The sequence below is a fragment of the Cervus canadensis genome, chromosome X (assembly GCF_019320065.1).
Source record: "Cervus canadensis isolate Bull #8, Minnesota chromosome X, ASM1932006v1, whole genome shotgun sequence".
Classification (NCBI taxonomy): Eukaryota; Metazoa; Chordata; class Mammalia; order Artiodactyla; family Cervidae; genus Cervus; species Cervus canadensis.
This window is the reverse complement of record NC_057419.1, coordinates 114,351,636-114,361,182: the sequence shown is the minus strand read 5'-3', so window position 1 is coordinate 114,361,182 and position 9,547 is coordinate 114,351,636. Positions and strand designations below refer to the sequence as shown.

General features: G+C 45.7%; 1 long non-coding RNA gene across 1 annotated transcript; it reads right to left on the bottom strand.

Moving 5' to 3' along the window:
- Positions 1 to 5,119: 5,119 nt before the first annotated feature.
- Positions 5,120 to 9,322, bottom strand: LOC122435942. Its single transcript, XR_006267739.1, has 3 exons — positions 9,191 to 9,322; positions 8,412 to 8,506; positions 5,120 to 7,411 (listed from the first exon to the last, which is right to left on the bottom strand). It is a non-coding gene; the product is annotated as an uncharacterized LOC122435942 (long non-coding RNA).
- Between the last annotated feature and the right edge of the window lie 225 nt (positions 9,323 to 9,547).

Below are 9,547 nucleotides of genomic sequence, written 5' to 3'. Positions count from 1 at the left end.
TTTACTGCAGTTGGAATGAAATTTGGGGGAAGGGGGTTGGGGAGTGGCCCATGAGTCCAGGTAGGTTCTGCCTTCCTATCTTTCTGCGATAGTGGATGCGTATCCTAAACTGTTCCCGAATGATCACATGAAATATGATTTCCTTGCTTTCCAAGTACAGCATAAGATCATAAGGAAATGCCTGATGAAATGATCAGTAATCTTCAGATAGTCCAGAGTTTCCTTACTCTATGAAACTTCTCATGAGCTAATCTCTACAATGTCATGTTTAAGGTAAAAACAAAACAAAAAGTGTGATTTAATTTTTCTTTTTTTTCTTTCTTTTATTTTTTTCCATTTATTTTTATTAGTTTGAGGCTAATTACTTTACAATATTGTAGTGGTTTCTGTCATACATTGACATGAATCAGCCATGGATTTACATGTATTCCCCATCCCGATCCCCCCTCCCACCTCCCTCTCCACCCGATTCCTCTGGGTCTTCCCAGTGCACCAGGCCCGAGCACTTGTCTCATGCATCCAGCCTGGGCTGGTGATCTATTTCACCCTAGATAAGATACATGTTTCCATGCTGTTCTCTCGAAACATCCCACCCTTGCCTTCTCCCACAGAGTCCAAAATTCTGTTCTGTACATCTGTGTCTCTTTTTCTCTTTTGCATATAGGGTTATCGTTACCATCTTTCTAAGTTCCATATATATGCATTAGTATACTGTATTGATCTTAATCTTTCTGGCTTACTTCACTCTGTATGATGGGCTCCAGTGATTTAATTTTTCAAAACTGAAGAATTGGGCAAGTACCCCATGATGTTTAGACAAGGTTCTCACATTTTAGTATTGATCATAATAGCAAGGGGGCAGGGGGGATAAGCTAAATATGCAACAGAAGCTGGGCTAAACAGAAATAGTCCATCAATGGAATGGGGTAGTATATGCATGCTCAGTTGCTCAGTCCTGTCTGACTTGTTGTGATCCCAGGGACTGTAGCCTAACAGGCTCCTCTGTCCATGGCATTTTCCAGGCAAGAATACTGGAGTGGGTTGCCGTTACTGAGCCAGACAGAAATATATATTATATAACATACACTCTTCTTAATTATAGAGAACTAATACTTGGAAACACTATATGCACAGCATATCCCCAAATATGCATTCATGGCTTTCATGAAGTGGCTAAAAGGATCACTTCTCATAGGGAGGTATTAGATTACCTGCTACCTTTAGGGGATCAGGCTCCCCAGGTGGCTCGGATGGTAAAGAATCTGCCTGTCATGCAGGAGGCCAGGGATCGATCCCTGGGGTGGGAAGATCCCCTGGAGAAGGGAATGGCAACCCACTCCAGTATTCTTGCCTGGAGAATCCCATGGACAGTAGGCCTGGCGGGCTACAGGCCATGGGGTCGCACAGACACGACTGAGTGACTAGCTTTAAGGGGAATATATCACTAGACAAAGGGGCGAGCTTAACAAACAGGGGGACTTTTAGCATGGCCTGGAGACCCCATCCCCTTTCCACCGGCTCCTGTTCTTAATGCATCAGACTCCAGGGCGTAGAGCTCTGCCCCGGTTCGGGTGATAATGCACATGACACAGCCGCAGCTTCCTTGGTCATGCTGGTGTTCATTGTGAATAATTAAAACAAACAAGTGAGATCTTCTAAAGCAAATGAGTTTTATTGGAAGAACACAGGTATTTAACAAAATACAAGAAACTGAAGCAAGGAATACATTTTAAAGACACAGAAATGAGGCTAAATCAGGGAAACTCAGCTGCATGGCCTCTTTTTTTGTTTTGTTTTCTCGCCATGCCATGCAGCATGTGGGATTTTATTTCCCCCACCAGGGACTGAACCCCCTCCCCCCTATATTGGAAGCATGGAGTCTTAACCACTGGACTGCTGGGCAAGTCCCAACAGTATGTCTTCTTGTATTCTCTGCTGTGAAAGGTTACCAGTGAGCCTTTGCAGGCTCTCACTCATTCTTGCGGGTCTAGTCCCAAACCATAACAAAAGTATTACTGGCTCAACTAGGATAAGATGAAAAGTATTCCAAACCAAGTAGCTACGGCCAGGAAACTCAGTGGCACAGAAAAGAGAAGGGTGTGGGAAGGTCTCAGAGAAATGAGGCCTGCTAGAGAGACCAATCAGCCTGAGACAGTGCCTTCAAGCATCTGGAATACAAAAACAGCACACACGCACTTTGACATGCCCCCATGGGTACAATATTTTTAAAGATTTCTTGAGGAAGCACAAAAGCACATATTATACAAAATGAAAACAACCCAAAGTCCAAGCCATTCCCAAAGGCACAATACCCCAAAGTCAATTTCTGGTCAAATGACAACTCGCTGATGTCACAGGGCCACTCCTTGAGACGAGGTCCTCCGCATGAAGCCGTAGTCTTCTGTAGAACTGCTGAGATTCTATGAAATTCAAAATCCTATGGACTAAAGGGTAACCTTATAGACCACTAATGCAGATACTATGTATATATAGAGAAACCAAGGCAAAACCATAATTCAGAAGCTGTAAATGGTATTAACCATTTCCCAAAGGAGAAATATTCTTCCCTCTCAGTTCTAAACTATAAAAACTCTTGGAGGGAGGTGACACTCATTTGTGACCATGGAAGGTTCTTTTTTATTATTTTTTAAACCCCTTTATTGAGGTATGAGCAATGACTGACATACAAAAAGATGTACACATCTTAATGTATACAATCGAATGAGTCTGGAGATAAGTATACATCCATAAAGCATCTCCATAATCTATACCATAAACACACCCATCCACTCTGAAGTTTCATTCTACCTTCATAATTTATTAGTAGTAGTATTTAGTAATAAAAACATGACAGATCAAGATCCACTCTCTTAGCCTTTTCAGGACACATCAGTTCCGGGGTCTGGAGGAGATGCACAGGTGCTTGGTTCCTGGCTTTAACTATATCCTATATCCTGTAGCTCAGTATTCTGACAACCTACTAGAGGAAAATCTACAACAGGCCTTTCAGCACTCTGGAAGGTGCTTTGTCTGACTGATGGGGGAGGCTGGGTAAACCAGTGAATCTCCTTAGGATTCACTGAAGTGGGTCCACTGCTGCTCTTTTCCAAAGCTGATAAGAAGTAATATAGTAGGCTTGCACGTGAATAAGGAGAAGCAAAGGAAGCTCAGAAAGCCAACCCAAATCAAAACTGTGAGGTGGCCTCACTGGCGACACTCAGTAACCCATTATGGGTGCATGCTGGAGTCAGCACAGTGGACTGGGAGGGCAAATTTAAATCCATAGGGATGAAGAGACCATTCAAACTGTCCAGGAATGCACAGATTTGACTCATTCTGTCCACTCTTTTTGACAGAGCTGCACACTAAAATTCTGTAAGTAAATCTCTGCCGGATCTGAGTCCTTGCCTCCTCCCAAGTATTCTAGCAGGTCCTATGCACCACAAGACACAAAAATCGGACCTCTGCCAATTGGAGATCAAATCTCTGCTCCTTCAGAGTACGTGACAAAGGGACAGTGAGAGAGAAGTTCAGCTCCGCTTGCAAACAGACTGCTGACGTCAGCAGAGTGACTTAAACCTTCTCTAAACGAGGTTTGTACTTTTCATCCTCATCCCCAGTGATCCTATTGATCACAGAGAATTCGCCCTGAGGACATATGTATGGTTTAAAAGCTCCTAGAGGACAAGCAGTCACTCATCCTTTTTACTTGTCCTTCAGGTGCTGTTTCCACAAGTTCCTCTTGAGGAATTCCTCTGCCCAGGTCTGGCTATGGCCAGAACTTTAGAATCAGCACTTGGAGGGATGGTGAAGATCCCCAGGGGACCTGGTATCTCACGGGGAGCACATTGTAAGGGACACTCAAATAAGGAAAATGAAATTGCTCATGCTGAAAATGGACGAGGACTTCTTTCTCACATTTCCCAAAAAACTGTACTGTGGTCAGTTCTTTGTCTGACTCTGCGAAATCACATCAGTCATGCCTGATTCTGTGTGACCCCACAGACGGTAGCCCACCAGGCTCCGCTGTCCCTGGGATTCTCCAGGCAATAGGTTGCCATTTCTGACTCTCTGCAATGTATGCAAATCTTTTCTGTAAGTTAAAGAAGCCTCTTGGGTATTTGAAAAACCATGAGTGTTCTTTCAGGGACCTGGCAGAAAAAGCAGTGACCAAGAGCCCATAAAGCTACAGGAAAAGGGCAGGAAATATCACCGGGGGGAAAAAAAATAGTGTAAGCAACAGCAGTCCCTTCACAGAACTCCCTTAGATTATATACTGGGCAACAGTACAGCTGGACAAAGAGTTCCCCTTCCACACCAGCCATTTGTCACAGGTCTAGGCAACACAGAGCAAGGAAGAGACAGCAAAGCCTTCACTTGCAGACAAAATCACAATTCACTTGAGAAAATTGAAAACAATCCTGTTCCCATAATAAATGTCCTAGTTTATACCAAAGCTGTAACTTCTTATAGTATATCCATCAGGGTCCATTGTTAATTTTTGTGACTCAGCTATGCTAACCCATAGGAAGGGCATGAGAATGGAGAAAGAAGACAGGGGAAAGAGCCCTGAACCCACAATGCCCACCACAGTCATCGCACCAAAGACCCTTGTCCTCCCCACTGGCAATCTTTCCTTATACTCTCAGAGCCGCCTCCTCATAGTCCTGCTGGGCCCAAATTTCCCGAATCAAGAGAAAGCAAAAGCCTGACATGGGGAAACCATCAGGCCTTGTCCCTCCCCCAATTGAGTTCCCCTTTCCTCTCCCCCACTCCAGTAGCACAACACCACAAACAATGCATAACTGTCCCTCCACTGTTGACCAACAACACCTTCTTCCCTGAGAGTGCAGAGAAGGTTCCCCTGAGGCAATGTCACCCCCACCAACAGGAAACCCCAAATGGAAGAGGAGCAACCACCAGCCAGCCTTTCTGCTAGAAAGGCTTTCTAGCAGATACACGGGTTGGAGAGACAGCGACAGCCTGGGGATGCAGCCCTCTCCAGCAAGAGGAATACAAGGGCTTCATCCTCCAGCTGGGGCACCTGACTCGGGAGGTTCCTACACATCCATGCTCATCGGCATATGCCCCGAAGGAAGCAAAAGGCCCCGGATTCGTGGACAGTTCACTGACTAGACCCACTGGACCTCTGTCTTCCAGCCAATGTGCAGAGTGTGCTCAGTGGAAGAGTGCAGAAAGTGAATGTGGAAAGTTCCAACCACATTCTGACAAACAGAGTCGGGACTCCTCAGAATTCCCAGTGTGCCCTCGCTCGGCGCAATGGCACAGAATTCTGACATCAGGCTACCGCCAACTTCTGCCCCAGACTCAACATTTCCCATGCCCCACATCCTGCCATTGCCAATATGCACCTTTTAGGACTTTAGCAAGGCACCTGAGGCGTGTGAGTGTCAAAGGAAGAAGTGTCTAGTTGGTATATCAGTAGAACACACCAGCAACACCAGTTCACATTCATGTGCCTCTTTATGGCCACAGGTAGTCTCAACAGATGAGCTGAGCGGTCTACTCAACCAACTGTAGTCAACATCAGCGGGCGCCTCCCAGGAGATTCTCTCAGACTACTGCTTTAGGCCACAGTATAGGAGGGGGAAAGGTCACCTTTCCTGAGCTGTTTTCACAGCCTAAGGCAGTGCACAGACTGAAGCAGGAACACAAGAACATCCCTAACAGTGACGTCTAGAACTCTGAGGAATGCTGTCACATAGGGTAAAGCCTTCATCATGAAAGTCTCACCTTTCCCTGAAAGGAATCCACTCTGATGTCACACTCAGTGATGTGCACTATTATTTTCAGTCCCCTCACTACAATAATCCCAGGCAGTACCAGGGATTGAGAAATAGGTAGGAGACACTTTTGACCACAGAAAGTCCAATGCACCTTTCACATTGAGGGCCTATGTCCTCCTGTCCAGCTTTCTCCTTGTGCTCTGAGAGCAGCTCTACAGAGGGTCACTCTTCCCAGCCCCTTCCCCACCTCTAGGCTTAGGCACCCCAACGAAGGTCTGTTTTTAGTCAGTCATTCCATCTTTCCTGATCAGGGAACTCCTTCCCACTTTGAGCCTCTAATCTCTACAGTACTTCTCCTGAAAAGAACCGACAATCAAAAGTGGCCTGAGAACCACTCATGAAACTCATTTAGTTCAAGATTCAATTGGTACAGCTACTATGGAAAACAGTATGAAAGCCCCTCAAAAAATGAAAAACAGAACTACCATCTACTCCAGCAATCCCACTTGTGGTATGTATCCAAAGGAATACATCACACCAAGAATTTCTAGAACATTCACATTCCCACGAGTGAGTAGACATTCACTAGGTACTGTCTCATGAGCCTAAGTGACATGGCTGGCCTGGGAATGAATTCCTGGGAAAGAACCAGCAAGCTAGATTCCATCTCAAATTCAGAAGAGGATTACCTTCTCTTTCCATGAGAGCCCTGATCTGTGACACTGGCACCAACTGCAGAGTCAACTTTTTGGCATCTTCAACCTTGTGACTTATTTTGAAGTGCCACTACACAGCAGATTGACCTCTTAAACCATCCATTTAGGTTTTCTTGACCCCTGCCTCAAATGAAGTCAACCAAGATGACGTTGATGGCAGTGGGAACAAGTGTGTGTGGAAGGGGAGGAAGGCCTCACGGTTATCCTTAAGTTTCACAATTGTCTTGACTAGGAAATAGGCAGTTTTGATCATCATTGTGTTACCTGGGGAAGGAACATGGGCTTAGGGCAGGTTTTTCTAAGTATCTCAGGCTTCAGGTTTTCACTGATTAGGAAGCTATCACAACCGCCATCTTTCACAGCTTTAAAGTAATTTTCCCAATTACAGGGATAAACACAGAGTCTTTAAACATGGTCTCATAAAACTACATACTTTAGTTTCCAATCACAAAGAAATGTGGATTGTCTTTTAACCTTCAGTGAATGAAATTCAGGTTCTGTGATGCCACCTTCTGGATAAAACCCATGCTAATAAAGCAACACAGGAGCCCGAGGTTTCTATGAAACTGGAGCTTAGAAGTGTCTTGGAATGCACCTTAGAAGAGTTCAAATTTCTGTTTAGCGCTTTCCCCCCACCCCAACTGTGAAAACTCTTCCAGAGATTTTTCAACAAAGTAACCACTGCCCAGAAAAGAAGTAAGTTTACACAGACAATGAAAGCGAGGAGACCTTTTCGGCACTGCCAGTTAACAAGCACCGTCTTGGTGCCAGAACTTTGGTGCTGAGCCAGATCAGCTTCAGCATAAGGCGTCAGAGATGGTCACACAAGAAAGTGGCTCAGAGTAAGGCAAGGTATGAGTTGCTGGGCTATCTCTTGGCATCACAGCAGGATTTAAAAGGCTGGTTTCCAAACAGAAGCCCTGTAACATCTGAGGAAATTTGCTGGCCCTGTGAAAGGAAACAAATGTTTGGTTGAAATGGGGGCCTGCACAGGTAGGGAGACGAGCTAAATGAAGCCACAGTGATCTGTTCCCATATTCTGTAAATTGTGTGCTAATCCCTTCAGTGCCTCCTTTGTGCTGAGCACTTTACAAGAACATACAAGAGATATCCATGAGAGCAAGGTGTGATTCCCATTTGGCAAATGTGGAAATTGAGGCTCAAAGATGATAGTAAGAAAGAGTCAGACTCAGACACTAAAATTTACTTTTAATGAAACGCGATGCATTGTCTCAGCAACATCTGCAAGGCAAAAAATAACAGTATTGTGCCCCCCGCCCCCCTCCCCTACAAATGGCAGAAGGGTAAATATTTAATGAAGTCTTGACCTGCATATTACTTGAATTGTTAGCCTACATCTCCAGGACCCCTGCAAAGTAAATGCCCACACACTTATAGTGGGGATAGACTGGGAGACTATCATTCTCTGCCACTCACTTGGTGTACAGGCCTCACCTTTCTCCCCTTTCCTAAATAGAGCTGGCTTGAAATTACATTCAAATCCATGTTCCCATACCTGAAAAAAACAGCACTCCCACAGTCTCTGGATTCCTGAAATTTGTTTTTCACTATCCCATCCAGTCCAGCCTGCTTCTGCCTGGCATTAAAAGTGTTATCCAAAAGGATAAAAAGACAGATCCGAACTCTGATGTGAAGATGGCAAGATCAGGCTTTTTGGAAAGGTGACATTCTATTAAATTCAGTATGTCTGTAATAATGGCACTCACGCTGAACTGGAACAAGATGCCACTGACTAGTTAAAGACATCGATTATAAACATAGTGTCTGAGCAGTGCTCAGGGAGTGATCCTGACATTGTTGCAAGTTCCTATCTTAGAGACCCAGGGAAGACATTTCAACACCATGTTAAAAAATGTTGCAGCTGACGGGATGGATGCTACCCTCCTCCCAGCATTTGTGGCCCCACAGAACATAAGGTTGCACTTACTCATCTGCCAGGTCTGGACAGGTAATTCCGGGTCCACTCTCTTCTCCTTACAGGCCCATCGGCTGGCCAGTACTCGATTTTGCCATCACCAGGTCCTGAAGGAAACAGTGATTATACAGATCTACAAGGAGACTTGCTTACAGATGGACAGCCTAACACAGTTGCAGGAAAATTAGGTAAGCTGGAAGCTCGTAACATGAGTGGCTGGGGCAAACTTCCCCTTCCCCTGATCCACAAATCACCAAGGCAGCCCAGGGCCGTCAGCTGTCCTAACACCACACACGATCCCTCAGAGCCTTTCATGTAGGAAAGAACAGAAAGACCCTCAATGGTTAAGAAAGGTCACCAAAATGGCCAAGATCAACATTTGAGGCAAGCCCCAGCAACGATATATCCACCCCAAACGCCCTACAATAGAAAGCAGAATCAGCTCCATGGCGGCCGCCCCTCACCAGTCAGACTGTCCGGCACCCCAACCCACCCAGCCAAACGATCCCGCCCTTTCCTCACTTTAAGCCGCAAACACGACAAAGCAGTAAGACCACAATTGGGAAGGAGGCTCTGAGACCCACTTTTGAACAAAGAACGTCTTCAAGTTTCATCATGCCATTACAATAATGCCCAACACCAAACCCGGAAGTGCCTGAGAGATCCTCTCCGCCATCCACCCAGGAGCCCGCAGACACGTCTGTCAAAGTGTCCATGAGGACACACCATCTACCCGACTCTCCAAATCACACCACAGACGGCCAGATACGAATAAAGTTAGTAAAACTTACACATCTGCGATCTCCGGAAAGGGAGCCGCCATGTTAAATCCTAACCGAGGAAAACGGTCTACGGAAGCCCCCACAGAACAGTCAAGACAGTCAAGAGCTTAGGCACGCGCTAGGGTTTCTTCCACAACGTTTCACGCCCCCGCCTCCCAACATCGTCATTGGTGGACCTGCAATGATTGACGGGGAGATTGGCCATTCCTCTCAGGGAGGTCTACTGGTGGGAAACTGTCCATTTGCCAAGGCCCGGCTGACGTCATGAAATCTCTGCTCCTATTCCTATGTCTTTCTATATCCCTGTCCATCCCTCTACGCCTAGCTCTACTTCTTAGGCCCTTGCACATACCTTGTGCTTTGTTT